At 39.2% G+C, this 21,972-nt stretch overlaps 1 pseudogene; it reads left to right on the plus strand.

Moving 5' to 3' along the window:
• Window positions 1–21,972, plus strand: part of LOC101429305 (hippocampus abundant transcript 1 protein pseudogene) — a 79,264-nt pseudogene that overhangs the window by 3,265 nt on the left and 54,027 nt on the right.

Raw genomic sequence — 21,972 nt, forward strand, 5'->3', positions numbered from 1 at the left:
TTTTCCACATTCATGTGATCTTATACAAATATAAAAATAGATGCACATCATGTACTATTAAGCAGTAGACAGTCAAACATACACAAAGCATGGTTGGATGTTAAAATATAATACTTTATAAGATAATTAAGAAAAGATAATGAGATATTACCTTAAATACATCTTAAATATATGTAAAGATAATTTCTATTATGATTAAATGTCATGCACTAAAAAGAATGAGGTCCTAAAAAATCATAGCTCTCTCAACATACATACCTATAAATATATTAAATATGAAATCATGCACACTTCTAGAGTTTACTTATCATATGGATTATTTGAATAATTATTTGAAATCCACTGAAAGGCTTCAAGAATGTTCCAACGGCTGTTTGACGTTGGATGGCAGCTCCTTCGTGTACCGTCAATGTGAAATTTGTAGCTGTTTATTCCCGGCTGTTGTCTGTGCCTTCCCTTCTAGGAGAAAAGGTCAACTAGGGAAGCTTCAATTTCTGGAAGCAATTCTTTCCTTCTTATGCACATAGCAGAATTGGGACCTATATTCTTTTGTCTTAACTTCAGGTTCACTGATATGATCTTCTGCTTTTTCAATTCTGCTATTGAACCCATTAGTAAAATTTTCATGTCAGCTATTGTAATTTTCAGGTCCAGATTTGTTATTTGGTTTCTTTTTACAAGTTCTGTCTCTAATGATATTCTTTATTTGTTCATACTATGAACTAATAAAGAGTATCATTTTCCTGGTTTCCTTTAGTTCTTTGCCCATGTTTTCCTTTAAGTCTTTAAGCATATTTAAAAGTCAGTTCAAAGTCTTTATAAATTCAACAAGTGGGTTTCCAGGATGGTTTCCATCAAATTATTTTTTCCCCTCAATAGGCCATACTTTCCTGTTTTTGTTTTTATTCTTGTCCTGTTGTGGGTTGAATTGTATCTCCCACAAAGATATGCTGAGGTCCTAATTCATAATATCTGCGAATGTGACTTTATTTGGAAAAAGTGTGTTTGCAGAGATAATTAGTTAAGATGATGTCATGCTGGATTAGGATATGCCCTAAATAAAAGTAAAAAAATCCTGGTGTTTTTATAAGAAGGCCATGTGAAGATGAAGACACACACAGAATGACATGTGAAAACAAAGATTGGAGTGATGCAACTGAGTGATGGGCGGCTACAAGCAAAAGAACACCAAAGAGTACTGGCAGCAACCAGAAGCCAGGAGAGAGCTAAGAAACAGATTCTTCCTCAGAGTCCCCAGAAGGAATTAACCCTGACGACACATTGTTTTCAGACGTTAGCCTCCAGAAATAAGAGAGAATAATTTTCTTTTGGTTTAAATCACCTAGTTGGTAGTGATTTTTTATAGCAGCCCTAGGAAACTAATACAGATTTTGGTACTGGGTGTTAGGTGTTGCTGTAATAACTATCTGACAATGTCATTTTAATTTCCCACTGCTAAAACAAATACCATACAATAGGTTGGCATAAAAACAGGAACGTTTCATGGTTTCAGAGGCCAGAAAGCTTGTTTCCTCCTAGCAGCAGTATCTTTTGCATCGCTGGCCATCTATGTAGTTTCTTGGCTTTTCCATCACATGGTGTTTTAGTCAGGGTTCTCTAGGGAAACAGAATCATCAAGGGATATCCGTCGATAGTAAGAGAGTTATCAGAGTCTCTCACGCAGCCGTGGGGATGCACATGTGCAGGTTCCACAGGCAGGCTGCAACCAGGAGCTCCAATGAAAGTCCAATGAAGATTCTCGATGAGTTCTGGGAGATGTTGGCTGTCCAAAGACAAACTGGGAAATTCTCTCTCAATGCTGGAATCACTTCCCCTTTTAAGGGATTCAACTGATTGAATTAAGCATCACTTGCTGCTGATGGCAATCTCCCTGATTGATGTAATTATAACCAGCTATCTATGACTTACCACTGCAGTAAAGTCAATGGTGACTAAGGTCTTTAAATGCCCTTGTATTACAGTTAGCCCAGTGCTTGCTTGACCAAATAACTGGGCACAATTACCTGGCTGAGTTGACACAATAGCCTAACCATCAGACATGGCAATGCAAGTGACAGCAAGTTCTCCTTTCTCTTCTGTGTTCTGTTGATTTCTAGTTTCTGGCTGCTCTGCATGCCTTCTCCTTTCATGTCCGGTTTCTTTTTGTGCCAGTTTAAGGCTTTTATGTGCCCCAGAAAATCCTGTTCTTAGGGTATAAACCTATTGTAGGTGGGACCTATTGATTACATTACTTCAGTTTAGGGTCTTTGATTGCATTGCCTGACCCAGAGTGGGTCTTAATCCTTTTATTGGAGTCCTTTATAAATGGAGGAATAAAAAGTTGCAATACAGAAAAAAAGTTGCAGAGAAAAACATCTGGAAGCTAAGAGAAGCCACTGAAGCCAGAAATTGAAAACAATGAGGACTGGAGGAAAGGGGAGAGATGAGCAGGCAGAGACCAGCAGACATTACCATTGTACCCTGCCATGTGTCTGATTGCCCACAGCTGCAGCTCAGAGAGAAAGCATCCTTGTCACACCTTGGAAGGATAGGGAAATTTGGGCACATATATACACACTGAAGGAAGATGGCTATGTGAAGACAAAAGCAAAAACTGGAATGATGGAGTTACAAGTCAAGAAATATTGTGGATGTTTGAAGCTGTACATACACCAGAAAAACATATTCTTAAAGCTAATCCATTCCTATATGTGTAAACCTATTCTAAGGAGGCTCTTTTGACAAGGCTACTTCAATTAAGGTGTGAATCACCTCAGTCAGGGTGGGTCTTAGCTCTATTATTGGAGTCTTTTTAAGAGGATGAAATTCAGATAAAGAGAAAGAAAAGCCACAGAAGCAAGAAGCTGAAACCCAGAAAAGAAGAGAGAGACCAGCAGATGGCTACTGTATTCTTTGCCATGTGGCAGAGAAGCCAAGGATTATTGGCAGCCAGTATTCAGGAAGAAAGTATTTCCTTGGTGATAGCTGATTTTGGATATTTTCTCGACCTCAAAACTTTAAGCTAATAAATTTCCATTGTTTAAGCTGAACCATTCCATGCAGCCTAGGAAACCAAGATAAATACCAAGGATCTGACAACAACCAGAAGCAAGATCAAAGATTCTTCTCTAGAACTTTAGAGGAAATATGGCCCTGCTAACAAACACCTTGATTTCAGATTTCTGGAATCCAGAAATGTGAGAGAATAGATTTCTGCTTCCTTAAGCCATCCATTTGATGATTAAATACTATGGCACCAAAAGGAAACTAATACACTTACTGAGATTCATTTGTCTTTTTCTTCATTAAGTACTTCCTTGATTGCTTTAGTTTTTAAAATTAGATTTCAGAATTGCCAAAAAAATGTTGATTTTTTCCCCATTTTAGGCAGCTTAATGTTTGCTTCAGGAGAAGGACCAACTGTTTGACTTGATCAATTCCACCATTTTCCATAATGACACTCTGCCTTTATTCTTTTCAAAATTATTTATTTCTTTATTTCTCCCCCCCCCCACCCCCCGTTGTCTTCTCTCTGTGTCCATTTGCTGTGTGTTCTTCTGTGTCTGCTTGCATTCTTGTCAGTGGCACCGGAAATTTGTGTCTCTTTTTGTCGTGTCAACTCTCTCTGTGTGTGGTGCCAATCCTGGGCAGGCTGCACTATATTTTTGCATGGGGCGGCTCTCCTTGCAGGGCACACTCCTTGTGCATGGGGCTTCCCTAAGTGGGAGACACCCCTGCATGGCACGGTACTCCTTGCATGCATCAGCACCGTGCATGGGCCAGCTCATCACATGGGTCAGGAGGCCCTGGGTTTGAATGCTGGACCTCCCATGTGGTAGGCAGATGCTCTATCAGTTGAGCCAAATCCTTTCCCTGCCTTTATTCTTGATAGATATAAGCTCCAGAGCCCAAAAGATGGTACTGAATTGTCTTCTTTGCATTTATTTCTCCCAGTGTTTCCAAAGCACCCAGCAGAGTGTTGACTGAGGCATTCTGACCTATTTTGTTAAGCCATTTGACCAGCATTTTGTTTGGCACCTTTTTGGGGCATGCTGCATGAGCTATGAACAATTTGATCTCATTTTCTGTGAGGCTCATCAGCTGTATGGCCAATTTCCAGGGAACAAAGCACACTGTGTTTGGAAAGTTATGAAAGAACAGCTTCAGAGCTGTGTGGGAGAAAACACAAAGAAGTTAGGTTAGTAGAGATAAACTTCAGAAAGGGAAGGCATTCCTAACTCAGGCCTAGAGCTCATGGGTAGAACTGAACAACCTCCCTATTTTGGTAAATCTGTGGCTTGAATGTCTCCTTCCTGTTTCCCCATGAAAATATAAGCAAATAATTCTGGTTGACCAAGATGGCAGCATATGACACTTCAGGTTGTGGCACCCCACAGAATCTTTGAACAAGTAGTAAAAAGTGGAAAAGCCATCTTCCTCAAAACTCCAGAAGACAGTTAAAGAGTTTCAGAAAATGGGTGAGTACAAAATCAAGAAAATGTAGATTTTAAAATGTAGGAGCAACTCCTGGCACCCTTGTGGGCCCTCCCCTGGGCTCTGCCCAGCACAGCGTGGAGCCAGCTCATGCTCCCATTTTGGGTCTCTCGCCTTATTCCAGCAGGAGCAGAATAACGCCTATGCACATATTGCTGTGCCTGTATGTTGGGTGGCAGCTTGAAAGACTGAACCAGAAATTCATCTTGGCTCTCCCTCCCAGAACTTGCTCTGCAGGCAGAGGCAACTTGCAAACAGGTAAAACAGTTTAAGAAACAATGAAATATGGCCTGGAGCAAAAGAATGCCTAAGTATAAAATAAAGCACTCAGAATGGAGAAGGCATCGGGATGCCTATTGACTAGGCTATTCCTAATGCCAGGAGCATAAGCCCTGCAGGCTCAGAAAAGATAGACAGATAGGACCCCACACTTGCACTTTTGACAAAACTTCTTGATAAGAAGATTCAACTCGGAAGGACAGCACAGGCTGATGCTGAGTCAATTTGTAAGGACTTACGGACATTTTGGATGCTTTAAAATATTAAAAGTATGGTTGTGACTAAAGATTAAAACGAACAAATGAACGACAACACACACAGAAAATGATGGACCAGTGAAAGGAAGGGGACAAAAGTCCAGAAACCATCCATAAAAAGACCAGAAATTGACATTCCTAGCAAAAACTTTAAAAAATGGTCCTCAGTATGCTCAAGGATATAAAGGAAAACACAGAGAAACAACTAAGAGATATCCAGAAAACAATGAAAGAACAATATAAGAATCTCAGTAATGAGATAGGAATTTTTAAAAGTAACCCAACAGAACCACTGGAGTTGAAGACCACAATAACTAAAATGAAAAATTATCTAGAGGGTGTAAACAGCTGACTGGGGCTGACAGAAGAAAGAATATGTGTACTCAAAGACAAGACATTTGAAATGAACCTGACTGAGGAAGAGAAAGCAAAACAGACCTATAAAAAATAGAACACAACCTAAGAGACCTATGTGACACCATGAAGCATAAAAATATATGCATCATTAGACACTCAGAAGGAGCAGAAAAAGATGAAATTGCAGAAGGAATTTTTAAAAAATTACAGAAAACTTACCGAATTAAAATAAAAAGATACTGAGGGACTTCCAAGAAGATGGCACCAGAGTAGGAATGCAGGGCTCAACTCTTTCACAAAAACATTTAAAGAAGGGGAAAGAGATGACTGAAGGACATGTTTTGGGCTCTGCAGACAAGGTGTGTGCTGCACACCCCCCAGGAGTGTGAGGGGCAGAGAGGTGAAGAAGCCAAAATGAGAACTGAGAGCTACTACACCTTGTGGATAGGAATAACACTGATTCCTAACCCTCAAGGCAAGCAAACAACCTGGATAAAATTCAATGTTCAGTGCAGCCAAGTGAGAGGGGAACAGATGACTTCCTTCCTGGGAAAAGGGAGGGTGTGGTGGAAGGCAGAGAAAATGTTCTCTTCAGTGAATTTGACCAGCAGAGCCCTCTTTGAATCTTGGCTCTGACCAGACCAGAATCAATGGCAAGTGGAGATTGAGTCACCTCAATGGAAAAATTTGCTAATGAGTGCCATCTGCTAGCCAGATGTCAAATTGCAAGGGGAGAATCCACTTTTATGTGTCTTTTGTCCCAACTCCTAGCAGTAGATCTGTAGTCCATTAGTGAATTCCTGGCCTGCGGCGGCTTGCTCGGTCAGTAGAGGTGGGGTCTGGCTGTGGACGAGGGGTCGGTCCAGCTTTGGACGAGGGGTCGGTCCCGCTTGGGACGAGGAATCGGTCCCACTTGGGACGAGGGATCTGTCCGGCAGCAGACGAGGGGTCGGTCTCACAGGGGTTGCGCGGTTCGGCTGACGGGGTCACCGGGCGAAGCCAGCGACGAAGGGGTCGCCCGGAGAAGCAGGCGACGAACTGGGGACAAGGGAGGCCAGGCCCTTGTCGGGGGCTCTCAGGACTGGAGGGCGCACGGCAGAAGAACCACCGCAGAGACAAGGTAAACACGCAAGTCCACTTTATTGAGGGAGAGGCAACAGTTTTATAGGGGCTGGGGAAGGCTGATTGGTCAAAGCCACGCCCTGTTCTGATTGGTTGCCGGCGAAAGGTCAGTGGGCGGTACTGGATGGGGGAGGGGTGGTGGTTAGGGATTGGCTGTCGCTGTTGCTGGGGGAAGGGTCAGGGTTTAGTGATTGGAGGTTGCTGTTGCTGGGGTAGAGGGCAGACTTGAGTTTCCCGCCCACGCCTGGCTGTTGCTGCTGTCGGGGGAGGGGAAAAGGGCAGACTGGAATTTTCCGCCCTGCGCCTGCGCAGGGAGAAAGAAGAAGAAGGGTGCCGCCCCACAGGCATCGTGTGGCGCCATCCGGGAGGAGGGGCAGCCACGGAAGCATGGCTGCCGAGAAGGGGAGACCCGAGGGCACTCTGCGCCCATGCCGAGCTCCCTTCAGGGGTGGCGGTGGGCCTGACCAGCCACCCTATTATGGGGGCAGCGGCTTGGCCTGCCGCGGCTGCTCCCCCGCCAGGCCAGCAAACCACACTTCAGCCCGAGGGGTGACCGCACTGGCCTGATTTTAATAACTTAAGCTCGGCAGTTTGAAAGACTTAGAATAAGTTGGATCAAAAATCAAAGAAGATAATTGCAGCAATGCTGAGGGCTTGACATACTAGACTGTCCTCCCCCATTGAGAACCACCAATTCTCTCGACAGACACAATTCCCTCTGTTTGAGAACATCAGGCTTTCCCAGGATATGGGTATATCTTCCCACCCATTCTATGGGTCTCCACCCAATGATATAATACACCATGACAGGGATAGAAGCGGAACATTATATTTCCTGCCATTATCCACTGAATGTACTGGGGGAGAGTGTAAACTACAATGTAAACTATAATCCATGTGGTGCAGCAGTGCTCCAAAATGTATTCACCAAATGTAATAAATGTGCCACAATGATGAAAGAGGTTGTTGATGTGGGAGGAGTGTGTGTGGGGGTAGGGTGTTAGGTATGTGGGAACCTTTTATATTTTTTAATGTAGCTCTTTTTGGTCTATGTATCTTCAAAAAATACATTTTAAAAGATAAATAAAAATTTTAAAAAATCAAAGAGGAGCTGTGAAACAAAACCACTATGCAAGAGAGAGAAATTGACTGTCAGAGTAAATTCACCAACATATTCAGATGCCTAGACATTAGCAAAACATTACAAGCCAAACTAAGAAACAGGGAAATATGGTCCAACCAAAGGAACAAATAAAAAATTCTTATGGGGCACAGTATTTAAGACAATTAATCAATGATTATCACACAAATCTCTTATATAAATTCAAATAATTGAAGGAACATATGACTGAAGAGATAAAGAATGGCCTCTTCAAGAAAGGGTCCTTGGAGAACTGGATATCCATATGCAAAAGAATGAGAGAGGAATACCATCTTATACCTTATACAAAAATCAACTCAAGTTGGATCAAAGATCTAAATATAAGAGCCAAGACAATAAAGACCTTGGAAGACAATGTAGGGAAGCATCTACAGGACCTTGTAATAGGAAATGACTTCATGAACTTCACACCCAAAGCATGAGAAGCAAAAGAAAAAATAGATAAATGGAAACTCCTCTAAACTACAGCCTTTTACACCTCAAAAGAGTTTATCAAGTGAAAAGACACCCTACCCAATGGGAGAAAATATTTGGTAACCATATATCTGATGGGAGCCTAATATCCAGCATATATAAAGAAATCCTACATCTCAAAAATAAAAAACCCATTTAAAATATGGGCAAGAGATTTGAACAGACACTTCTCCAAAAGAAGAAATACAAATAGCTAAAAAAGCAGATGAAAAGATACTCAACATCACTAGCTATTTGGGAAATGGAGTGGACTTCACCATCCCAGGATTAACAGGAAGGGAGAATAAAATATGGATTAGAGTGGACTCTGTGGTATTTTACTATAGAACTATTGTGACTAGTATTGGAAGAAACTGTAGCATCAATGTGGAGAAAGTGGACATAGTAGTTTTTGGGGCAGGGTGAGGGAAGAAAAGATGTGATGTGGGGGGGCATTTTTGGGACTTGGAGTTGCCTTAAGTGGTATTGCAGGGACAAATGCTGGACAATATATATTCTGCCATAACCCACTGAATGGACTAGGGGAGAGTGTAAATTAGAATGTAAACTATAATCCATGAGGTGCAGCAGTGCTCCAAGATGTATTCACCAAATGCAATGGATGTGCTGCAATGATGAAGGAGGATGATGAGGGAGGAGTGTGGGGTATATTTTTTAATGTAACATTTTTTTGTGATCTATGTATCTTCAAAAAATTACAAAATAACTACAATGAGATACCATCTTACACCCATTAGACTGGTGGTTATTAAAAAAACAGAGGACTACAAGTATTGGAGAGGATGTGGAGAAATGGGAACATCATCCACTGCTGGTGGGAATGCAGAAGGATCCAGCCATTCTGGAGGACAGTTTGGTGGTTTCTCAAAAAACTAGCTATAGATTTGCCATATAACCCAGCAATCTCACTGCTGGGTATATACACAAAAGAACTGAAAACAAGGAAACACCAATATTCATAGTGCCATTATTCAATATTGCCAAAAGTTGGAATCAACCCAAATGCCCATCAACAGATGAATGGATAATCAAAATGTGGTGTATACATACAATTGAATATTACTCAGCTGTAAGAAGGAATGCAGTACTAACACATGGGATAACATGGATGAATCTTGAGGACCTTATGTTGAGTGAAGCAAGCCAGGCATTTAAAGACAAATCCTACATGACCTCTCTGATATGAATTAAGCAAATCAAGCGGTCTCAAAGCGTTGTAGACATCGAGAGAGGTTCAATTATTGTGTATGGAAAGGCCAGGACTCAGTAATAATTTTGGGGAGGAAAAAAAGAATTTATTTATGACTGGCCAGGCTTGGGAGCTTTTCCTCTAAAACCCGAGCCCCAAATAAGATTTTTGAGTTCTTTTTATACAGAGGAAAAGTTAAACGGTCCTTTGTTTCAGTGCTCAATAAGTTTGAATTAACACATATCTCCCACATTCTAGGTAAGCTTTTAGCATGAATCCTATACATTCTAGGTAAGTTCTTAGTATGAACATCATACATTCTATGTAAGCTGTTAACACATTTGGTTTGCATCCTTCCTGAATATTTAAAGTTTATAGAGTTTACATTGCTTAATTGTTTTCCAGGATTGGAGTCATTGCCGTGGTTACCAAGGGCAGGGCTGCAGCTCTCACTCTCACTGTCCTACTCACACAGCTCAGATTATCTACAAAGAGATGAACAACCCCCACCCATAGCTTATATCATCCCCCCCTTTATGCAAGCTTAACTTGCTAAGCTTTGGCATAATTGTCATTGGAGTTAAGAGGTGGGTGGCTGTTGTTTTGATTGATTACCCCAGTTATCAATTTCCCAGTGGAGGCCTAAGACAAAGTTCCTGGGTAACACTTGGGGCTTATCCTGTTTTCAGAAAAAGTTCTCATCCTGGACAGCAGAATCCTGGGGGTGGGGCCCCCCTAGCAGCCATCCTGGGGGTTACTGGTGCTTACATGGATTTCTTTTTTTTTTTTTTTGCCAGGCTCTAGATCCATCTATTAATTTTATTTTACCCTTAGAGAGTTTGCACCTTTAATCTTAAAGGGGTGTTGAAGGGAGATGATCTCTTTTCTGTAACTACTGGAGGAAGATGGATGTGGCATTCTGTATGAAGTTGCATGAAGTTTTTATATGGCTAATAAGATGTCCATTCTGAATGAAACAAATTTCATTAGAATTTTGGAATACCTGCTTGTTAAAAGAGGACACTGGATTACAAGGATAGGTGTCTGCAAAGATGGCATTTCTTTTTAAAGTTGGTGGGGAACAGTGTATGTATGTGTATTATACACACACACTATATATTTTAAGTTATTTTATGTTCAGAGAGATATTGTAATAGATAACATTATTAGGTACTTAGTTTTGTTTTGTTTTTTTTAAATTTCTTTATTTTATTTTATTTTATTTTATTTTTAAAGATTTATTTATTTATTTATTTCTCTCCCCTTCCGCCCCCCCCCGGTTGTCTGTTCTCTGCGTCTATTTGCTGCGTCTTCTTTGTCTGCTTCTGTTGTTGTCAGCGGCATGGGACTCTGTGTTTCTTTTTGTTGCATCATCATGTTGTGTCAGTTCTCCGTGTGTGCAGCACCATTCCTGGGGAGGCTGCACTTTCTTTCACCCTGGGCGGCTCTCCTTATGGGGCGCACTCCTTGTGCATGGGGCTCCCCTACACAGGGGACACTCCTGTGTGGCACGGCACTCCTTGTGCGCATCAGCACTGCGCATGGGCCAGCTCCACACGGGTCAAGGAGGCCGGGGGTTTGAACCGTGGCCCTCCCATGTGGTAGATGGATGCCCTAACCACTGGGCCAAGTCTGTCCCCCTTAATTTTGTTTGGAAGATGCATTTCAGGCAGTTTAATGATTGGCACTCATGTGCTTCATTAGGTGTTCTTAGTACTGGTACCTTCTTAGGCAGTTGGTTTTATTCAGGATTAGTGCACCAAGTTGGAAATTCTTTTAGCTGTGGGAGGGATCAGAACTACAGAAGGAAGTTTTTTACATTTTGTTTTAATTGAATAATTTCTGATAATTTTGATAGTCTCATAGGTGACCCATTGCTAGTAAGCAAGCCTCATTTTGCTACACAGTAGAGTACAGTAGAGTAGTAGGGTGACTGAGCCTGGTATTAATTAACCAGTTACCTGTCAGCCACTGGTGGCCCCATTGTTTTTTAGCTAAGATGGCTGTTCTATTTTATAAACATGTTTATTAACTATTTAGAAAATGAAGTTTACCAGGAATTTATCATGTTTAATATACTTTTGTACATGATTTAGAATAGAAAAGATAGTATTATAATTATCAGGCATATATTTAGAACAGGATAAAGGTTCAGCACTTAATATTAATTAATTTATTACGTAATGCATAAGGATGCTGAGTTACAATTAATCGTTTTAAGTTTGAGGTTTGTAATAGTTTACATGTTATCTCTCCATGGTAGTAGGCCATAATGCCGATTGTGTTTACGTTCTATTCACAGTGTTCTGGTATTTATTGTTCCACTTCATATGTTCTTCACAGAAGCTGCAGTACCATTGATCCTAGAGAGAAACTAGAGAGTAGATTTTACTGGCCTGGTGCATAGTGCTCTCTGGCACTATGAAACAGTGCTAGTCTGAGCATTCATTGTATATTTGGCTGTTCTTAGCCACTATTGGCTGCTGCAGGAGCTCAAAACTGCAAAGTAATTTCCATCCACTTCAGGAACACGACCAGAAAAGTAGTAGATATTTAATGCTTTAAAGATCAGTGACCAAATTAGCCAATAACTTATATGGAGAGGCAACCTGCAATGTACTCAAGGCCTGGTTTCAATACACAAGAGAGTTGGACAATGTTAAAGTTTATCCCTTGATTTTATACATTTTTAAACATTTTTAATGCATTATGTTACATACCAAATTACTTTATTTTTACACTCTTACCATTAAGATATTAGCAGGAATTTTACTTTAGTAGTAGAGGGAAAAATTTTTTTATTGTTAAAATGAAAATGGAAGATTTCCAGTGGAATTAAGGTAACCCATTATTATCATCACTTAAATATGCACCTTACAGTGACTTTTAGATAGTTTTATTACTATGAAGTTACTTCTTGCTATTAATATTAACCCAGGTTTTTACTTAATAATGAGTCTTTAGAATTAGAGTCATTTAAAAGCTTCAGTTTAGAAGATGCTTTTACAAGCTTTTTACAACTGACTGCAATTATAGACTGGCAAATTTACTGTAGATTACAATTAGCAACCAATGGAATTTACCTTATGCATTTAAAAGAGAGCAGCTCTACACTTAACTTTATTTCATTAAACATGAGCTTACAGTTTTATTATTTTAAAGATTTAACATATATAGTGTTAACTTATTAACCTGGTATTTTGTAAACTAATGAGATAATACTTAAGCTAAACAAGTTGAAATTGTTATTGATTAAACAAAGAATTTTTTTTTATAGGGGCTTAAAACCTTTGTTTTTGATAATTTTAAAACTGAATAATTTTAAAAGCATACTAATTTTTAGGCTCTGGAATATAAAGCAATTATTTAACCTGTTTTATTTATAATTTAATAAGGATTTTATAGCTTTTTCAACAGTTGCTATATTTAGATTTTTACATGACCTTTTATACCATTTAGTTTAATTTGGGTTTTAGGAATATGTATTACTTATATAACTGCATATTTATCTTTAATAATTTGAGCAAATAGGCAGACATGAATAATTTGATACAGAAACACCATTTAGTTATTTAAAACCATTTTCCTTGCTGGTTTATTTAAAGTATAGTTCTCTTACTGGCTTTCCTGGTGATATTGCTGATTGGAGGGAACCTGGCAAGCATTTGGGCTTTTGCTTAGACTGAGAAGAAGTCAGGTAGTTTTGACTTGCTTTTTTTCTTTTTGAGACAGCCTGAACAACGAAGGCGAGGGGCCTGCTCAATAAGGCTTGGTACACTGGGAAGAGTATTGCCTACTCTTGGAAAACATGGCAACAGTTATTTCTGATTCTTGGTAGAAATGGCCTATCAGAATTAATATATACTATTTTAAAGGTCAAAGAAAAAGACAGCTTTTCCTTTAAAGGGATAAAGAGGAAATGAGAAGACTAAAAATATTTAGAATGGCACAACAGTGATATGCATAAGTCCTTCCTTTTTTAATTTAACTATAAGTTTTAAAGTTTAATTATCAGGTTGAATTGTTAAGGGGTGGGGCAGATTTGCAGGAATTGTAGGCAAAGGCAAATGTAAATTCAGTTTATAATTACTATTACAATAGTTGAAGATCAGGGGTTAAATTAGTTACAAAATAACTATAGGCTAACTTCAAGTAATAATTACTATTATTATAATAAGCATTAGATAAACTTGAAGTAGCTATAAACAGAGGCAAATCAGTTCAATATTACCATTACAATAGCCAAAATCCAGGCCACATTTATTCCACTGTAATAGCTTTAGTTATAAATTTATATATATATAAAGGTACTTATACAATGATTTTAATTCTTAGTTACTGTTCTTAGTATGTTTTTACCTTAAGATGAATTGGATACTTTTATTAATTAACTTGCAAGAACATTATTAGTAATAATCCTGCAAAGCTTTTTGCTTTTTTTCTAGTAACTGAACAAATTTTATCTGCTAGCTATGAATTCAATTCACCAGCAAGACAGCATTGGCATTTAAAGATTCATTTTTAAGTTACTTTTACAAGTGATTTTTTAGGCACAGGCAAACTGACAAAAGCCAAACACAGCTTTTAAAATTGAATGCAAAGTTAAGCACAGATTAAAACAGATGAATTTCATATCTTTAGCATTTCTGGGGCATTAGCAGATAGGCTGATTATATTTAACACGATGTTGTTAAGCCGAATTGGGGTTGTTTTTTTTTTTCTTTTTCTTTTTTTCATAGTTTTAGGACCTTTACTGCTGATAGTTCTCTGCCAAACCATTAAAAGTGCTATCAAGTGATTAGAAGTTTATTGTTTCAAGCAATATCCTCTTTCCTTTAGATGAAGGTACTTTACCAGTTTTACAGCTTTGAAACATTTCAAAGCATTTTTACATAGACTTGCAAAGAGAGAGGTTCAGTAAAGCAGAACCTGGGCAGAATTTAATTATGCAAATTTATTTTCGCCCTTGATGCCTTAAGGAGGGAATTTTTATTGCATTTATCCTAGTCCTGCTTGGCACCCTCCTTCACCTCCCCCCTTTCAGGCAGCTGGATGCATAATGATTAGATAGGAATGTGGCTTATGAATAGAACACAGGTACTCACTGGAGGGGGCCAGTTGCTACCCCTTTCCCTGGCTTTCCACTTCTGCTATGCATCCTCCTAAAGGAAGGAGGGGGGAAAAGTAATGGTGGCAAGTTCCAGGCTGCTAAAATGGCTTGAAAAGAACCTTCCAAGCTTGGCACCTTCCCAGGGACTCCTGCCCTGGCAGGGTTATGATTTAAGTTACTGGTTTCATTGACTACTCTGACTGGGGCCAGGTTCAATAAACTTGAGTGCATGGCATGGACATGGGCAACCTCCATACCCCAGCAAATGGGACAGACCCAGAGACAAGACAGCAGAGCATGCGTTATAAATACAACCATTTCGCTCCTTTGCTAATGATAAGGGAGGGTTCCAGCTTAACCAAGTTTACCACTTTACATTATTACACAATTTAACACCAGTGCTGGACAGACACAGACAGAAGCACAAAGCCTGTAAGTCTAACTTACAATTTCTGTTTTTTTCCAGCATGGCTGCCCCTGCAATTATTACAAACTTTAGAAAGAGAGAACACAACATTTAAATCTGAACAGGATTTCCTGCTTATGCTTGCTGTTTACAAAGTGAATTCATCTGCAATCCAGCACCAAAACAAGACTCCAGCTAAACCTTTTTCACTGTTCAACCTTACATTCAGATCAAGTGTCACTGCAAAGCCAATTAATTTTTCTGTAACCAAGATTTTCTAAATCCAGACAAATTTTCAGGTTAACCTAAACCTATCAACATCCTTCTTGTTATAATCAAGGCTTCACTACCTCAATGGAGGCAAGATTAAAACCAGATGCTAATGCTCAGTCAAACCTAAATACCAGGATTTTTTCCTTTTTTTTTTTTCTTTCCTTTCAGACCTTGAGAGAATGGTTTCCCCCAAATTTCTGGAGGTACTGGGGTTCTCTTGGATTTTGATCAGGCTTCCTTTTCTAACATTTAAAGTTAGGTTTTCCTGACACTATGCTCCCCCAGGGGAGTCTTAACCTTTTTCTGTGTTTGGAGGTTTTTATTTTTCATTCCCAGAGTTTTCTCCAGACCTTCCATCACCCCTGAGTTTTGTTGGGAGGGTTCCAGCAGAGCCCAAATTTTTTTTTTCTGGACTAAACATTGTCCAGGGGAGCCAAGATTTGGAGTTCATCTGAGTCCTCCTGGCTTCCTCAGAGATCCAGAAGGGGTAGCAAAATGCTACCTGCTCTGGCCTTCATTTGTAAATCCTGGATGAGCCCCAAATGTTGTAGATGTCAAGAGAAGTTCAATTATTGTGTATGGAAAGGCCAGGACTTAGTAATAATTTTGGGAAGGAAAAAAGAATTTATTTACAACTGGCTGGTCTTGGGAACTTTTCATCCAAAACCGGAGACCCAAATAAGATTTTTGAGTTCTTTTTAACAAAGGGAGAGTTAAATTGTCCTTTATTTCAGTGCTTAATAAGTTTGAATTAACACATATCTCTCACATTCTAGGTAAGCTTTTAGCATGAATCCTATACATTGTAGGTAAGCTTTTAACATGAACTTCATACATTCCATGTAAGCTTTTAACACATTTGGTTTGCATCCTTCCTGAATATTTAAAGTTTATAGAGTTTAAATTGCTTAATTATTTTCCAGGACTGGAGTTGTTGCCATGGTTACCAAGGGCAGGGCTGCAGCTCTCACCATCAGACACACACAGCTCAGGTTATCTATGAAGAGATGAATAGCCCCCACCTATATCCTACATCAAAATAGCTAAAGACTGGAAGACAGACTTACAGAAAATGGGGGGGCGGGGAGGAAAATTGTGAGCAGATGTCTACATGGGTGAAATCTATGATAAAGTGGAGGTAAGGGGAGCATAGAGATACTATTGGGTGGGGCTTTGTAGGCTTGAGGGAGACTAGAGTTGGGTGGATTGGTTAGATGGTCCATGGAATTGGGGGGAGAGTAGTTCTTTTTAATATATGCTTTATATGAAATTTTGTTCCCTTTTATTTTTATTTTTTAGTCTTGTAGTATGTGTTTTTAATTGTCTTTTTTTAAAGGTACATAGATGCACAAAATATTACATTAAAATATCAACCTAAAATAAAGTAGAAAATAAATTGGGGTATTAAAATTTTTTAATCATAAAAATTTTTTTTTGACATTTGGCCTTTCATCACTGTAATAGATGTTGCCTTGTACGTACAGTGGCAAGGCAATCTCTTCCATATCTCCCTAGTCTTACATCTTTTATTTTTTATTACATCTTCAAAAAAGTTTTAGATCACAGTAAAGTCACATATAGAATATAGGGGACTTCCATGTATTCCTTTTCCCCCTTCCCAGCAATGATCTTTTTACAATGATGTTACATTTGCTACAAGTGGTGTTGAGGTATTGAAACATAGCTACCAACCATGGTTCCATTATGGTTTACATTGTAGACTGTACACTTCTATAAATTTTTGGTGAAATTTAACATGGCTTGTATCCATCATTGGATGATCATGCAGAAGACTTCAATTGCCCCTTAGTTACCCCTTCTTCCACGTAATCTATTCCTGTCTCCCCCTCCCCTCAGTGCCCACAGGGAAAACCAAGCTTCACTGCCTGAAGGATAAGATACATAGATACTTGCAACAATGCTGAGGGCTCGACACACTAGTCTGTCCTCCCCCACTGGGAGCCACCCATGCTCCTGAGAGACACCCTCCCCTCTTTTGAGAATATCAGGCCTCCCCAGGATAGGGTATAACACCTTCCCACTCATTGCATGGGTCTCCGCCCACTGTTGTAATATACTATGACAAGATGAGCACTCACACACTCCCTAGAAGCCTGCCCCAGTTGCACCCTGTGCTGGATGCCTCCCCCATCAAACACCTTAAACCAGTAACCCATCCTTATAATTATAATTTCTAAAGAGTTTTCTCAACATTATAGTTTCAACCATGTACCTGACAAGCTCCCATGTTCACCTGCAGCCCCCCTACTCTCCCCCCAATTCCATGGACCATCTAACCAATCCACCCAACTCTAGTCTCCCTCAAGCCTACAAAGCCCCACCCAATAGTATCTCTATGCTCCCCTTACCTCCACTTTATCATAGATTTCACCCATGTAGACATCTGCTCACAATTTTCCTCCCCGCCCCCCCATTTTCTGTCTTACATCTTTTATTTTTTATTACATCTTCAAAAAAGTTTTAGATCACAGTAAAGTCACATATAGAATATAGGGGACTTCCATGTATTCCTTTTCCCCCTTCCCAGCAATGATCTTTTTACAATGATGTTACATTTGCTACAAGTGGTGTTGAGGTAATGTAATATTTTGTGCATCTATGTACCTTTAAAAAAAGACAATTAAAAACACATACTACAAGACTAAAAAATAAAAATAAAAGGGAACAAAATTTCATATAAAGCATATATTAAAAAGAACGTTGTAAACAACTTTATGTCAGTAAATTTGAAAATAAGTAAAATTGAAAAATTCCTAGAAAAAATAACAAAAAAATTGACTCAAAATGAAAATCTGAATAATTCCAAAATTTTAAAATATACTGAATATAAACATTCAAGTAACAGGTAATTGAAAATGGAAAAATATAATTTTTAAGTCCAACCTCACATTACACTATAAGATTCATTTCATACTTCAGTGAGAAAATTAAGAATTTAGAACATTTACAAGATATCTAGATGATCTAGGGAATAGGCAAGGATTTCTAAAACAGGATATACTAAATATCAAACTAAAGAAAAAATATTGATAACTTTCACTGTATTAAGTGTTTCTATTCTTCACAACTATTAAAAATAAAATAATTCAAGCCCCAAAAACAAACTCTGAGAAAGTATTTATGATACATAACCAAACATTTTTAAAGTACCCTGTAAATCATTTATAAAAAGACAAACCAAATGAAAATGGGTAAAAGGAATGGAGGCATTTCACAGAAGATCAAAATTGGAGACTGAACATATGAAATATGTGAATATATGAACACAGGTACCCCTTCCACATTATGACTTTCCACATCGGGACTTCCCCTATCACGGTTTTGATATAGTGTGGATTGGCATAAGAAATTAAATGGGAGTTTTTTGGGAGTTTACTGGAAGCTACGGATAACATGCAAAGGCTAGCAGATGACACAGAAAAAGAATTAGAAAATCAGAAATGCATAAAATATATGTTTAGCATTTTTCCCCCAAATTCTACTCAATTTATTCATTTTTAAAAAAGATATTGCATTAAAAAAATATGAGGTCCCCATTCACCCCCACCACCCCCACCCCACCACTCCCCCCACAATAACACTCTCCCCCATCATCATGTCACATCCATTGCGTCTGGTGAGTACATCTCCGGGCATCACTGCACCCCATGTCCCGTGTTCCACACCATAGCCCACAATTTCCCACGTTCTATCCAGTGGGCCATGGGAGGACATGTATAGCATTTTATAGTGCAAGGTATTTTATCTTTTAATACCATAAATATACACAATTTCTTTTTTTAAAGCTAAAATAAATAAAAAAGTTAAAGTTTGCAAAAAGAACATCAAAGTCACAAAGGCTAGAAATGTGGAGCTATTTTAAAAAGTTTAGTAACTCATAAATGCATAAAATGTCTGTACTAATATGTATACTATTTTTTGTACTGAATATATTTTACTGTTTGATAACATAAATAAAAAGCTGTACTTTTTTTCCTTAAAATAAAAAAAGATAATAAAGGATAAAAAAATTACTTTCAACATTTTAAATATTTTAATTCATCATATTGTTGCTTCCATGATTTCTGATGAGTTATGTCCTGTGTTTTTAGCATACTTCTTCTATAAGTAAATTATATTTATTTTTTGTTCAGTAGTTTTGTCTTAAAAGTTTTTCTGTAGTTTTCATATGATCTGCTCTTACATGTCATAGGTAACTGCTGTTAAAGTAAATGCATCCTTTGGAAAGGAATATGATCCTGAAAACTAGAATGGGGATATATTGGCAGATTCTGATTATGACAGTTTGAAAATATTTTTATGATCCCAAAATGAGAGAGATTATGTTTTTTAATTAATCCATCCCTTTAAGTGTCAGGCCCTTCTGACTGGAGTTCATGAGTGTGTTGTGACTCATGTTGAGTATCTGCCTTCTTGCTCATCTGATATAAACAGACACAGAGAGAAACAGACAAATAGGAAATTGGAGCCACATATCATATTGATTGTTCCACATGAGACAGAGGAGTTCAGGAAAACAGAAACCCCAAGGGGCTAAAAAACACTCATGGAGAAATGAGCCATCTGACTAATAACTCACAGCTGAACTCAGGAAGAAAGGAGCAGCTGACACTGAAAATGGAGACCTGGAGAGAGTCAACCCCTATACCTGATTACCCACAGCTGAGCTCCAGGAGAAGTAGATTATGGAGGGGAAGGCAAAGATCTACAGCCATCTTTGCCATGTGACAGGATGGTAGGATCAACAGGAACTGACTTTGGTGAGAAAGCATCTCTAATTGTGCCTTGATTTGGACATTTCATGGCTTCAAATCTGGAAGTTTTTACTCTAAATAAAATCCACATTATAAAAGCCAAAAAAAAAAAAAAAGGAGGGTGTAGACACTGAGGAAGAAATGGAAGAGATTGCCTTGCCACTGTACATACAGGGCAACACCTATTGTGATGAAAGACAAACATCAAACAATTTTTTTCTTGTATTTTTCATTTTTTTAATTCCCTAATTTATTTTAGTTTTTCTAAGTTATTATCTATTCTATTTCCAATCTTTAATCCTATCATTACTATTTCATTTTCCTATTAATTGAATTTGGCAACATATTACACTTGATGTTTGAAGAAGTTTTGTATCACAGTGGAGTTCAGCTATGGCAGGGGAAGAGCACTGGTACAGGATGTCATTGACGGGGGATGCATGGTGGGAAGGATTTCTCCAGGGCATGCATATAGGGTATATAGATACATTTGGATGTCTGTTGGGTATTGACATAATGATTAGAGTTAAACATGGCAACTGAGGGTATGCTGAGTTCCCATCCTGGGGAGCTCTGTCACATTCCCCAGTGAAACAGCTACAATTCCCCAAGTGAAAGGGCAAAGACCAGTGAAGAAGGATGGTCTGGTGATGGACCCTTGACACTAATGACTATGCTTATGAGCTTGTGTGCTTGAAATTTCAACTAGACTTAGAGCTACAGGGTGCCTAAGAGCTATCTCCTGAGAGCCTCCATATTGCTCACATGTGGCCACACTCTATGTCTAACTCAGCATATTAATGCATTACCTTCCCACCAGCATGGGACTTGACTCACGATGATGAGCCTCCCTCGTGCCATGGGATTACTACCAAGCACCAGCTGGTGATGCAACCAGAAAAGACCTTGAATAAAAGGGAGAAATGGTGAAGATGAGTGAGTTTATATGGTTAAGAGACTTCAAAATGAGTCAGGAGGTCATCACAGGGTTCATGCTTATGCAGGTCTCTGTAGGATCCCAGAAAACAGCCAAAGTAGATACAACCCTGGGTAGTGGTTCTTGTGAGGGCTACAGAGACACCCAGGTCCTACAGTCATGGCAGATGGCTCTGGAGTTCAGTACCTTACCAGTGGACCCTAGTTTGGAATTTGTGCTCCTGAGTGTGATCAAGTTGGACTCAGATGTGACTTCTCTACACATGCCTCTTCTGTCACTTTTAGTGATACTGTGGTTGGTGCTGGAATTGGTGTATGATCAGGAGACTTGAATCTATGGACTGTCCATGTGCTAGCTGGGCCCTAAGGCTCAGCAGAGTTGCAAAACCTACACTCCTGGTTAACCAGGTCAGATAACAGGGAGGTGATGATGGTCAACCACCACACCAAGGAACAGAGAGATTCTAGAATTGCAAGCAGGAGAATCCCATCCATCAGCCATGTGGGATCTAAGGCCCCTCTTGATTTAGAGGTGGAGAGAACATTGCCATCCCAGCATCCTCAGGATGTATGAATAAAATATGGATTACAGTGGACTTACTTGTATTCTACAACAGAATTATTGCAATTCTAGCAATGGAAGAAATTGTATCATTGATGTGAAGGCAGGGGCCACGGGAGTTGCTATGGGCAGGGAGAGGGAAGAGGAGGTGTGATATGGGGGCATTTTGGGAACTTGGAGTTTTCCTAAATATTATGCACTGTGATAGTGAGGAAGGGGGAGAGAGAGAGTAAAAGAGAGATTGGGAGAGCGAGGGAGATAATGAGAAAGCTGTGGCTGATAAAAATATACAGGGCTTGGTGAGAAAGAAAGAAAAAAAGAAAGAGAAAGAGAGAGAGAGGAGAGTGTAGAGAGAGAGGGAGATGGAGTGAGAGAGGAGAGAGGAGAGAAAGAGAATGAGAAAGACGTGGTTGACAAAAACTTAGAGCAACTGGTGAGAGATAGAGGAGAAAGAGGGGGTTAAAGAGAGGGCAAGAATGAGAAAGTTGTGGCTGAAAAAAACGTACAGCACATGCAGAGAGAGAGAAAACAGTGCGTGAGAGTAGGGGGAGAGAGAGAGGGAAAGAGAGAGGGGGG

This window comes from Dasypus novemcinctus, chromosome 29, assembly GCF_030445035.2.
Source record: "Dasypus novemcinctus isolate mDasNov1 chromosome 29, mDasNov1.1.hap2, whole genome shotgun sequence".
Taxonomy (NCBI): Eukaryota; Metazoa; Chordata; class Mammalia; order Cingulata; family Dasypodidae; genus Dasypus; species Dasypus novemcinctus.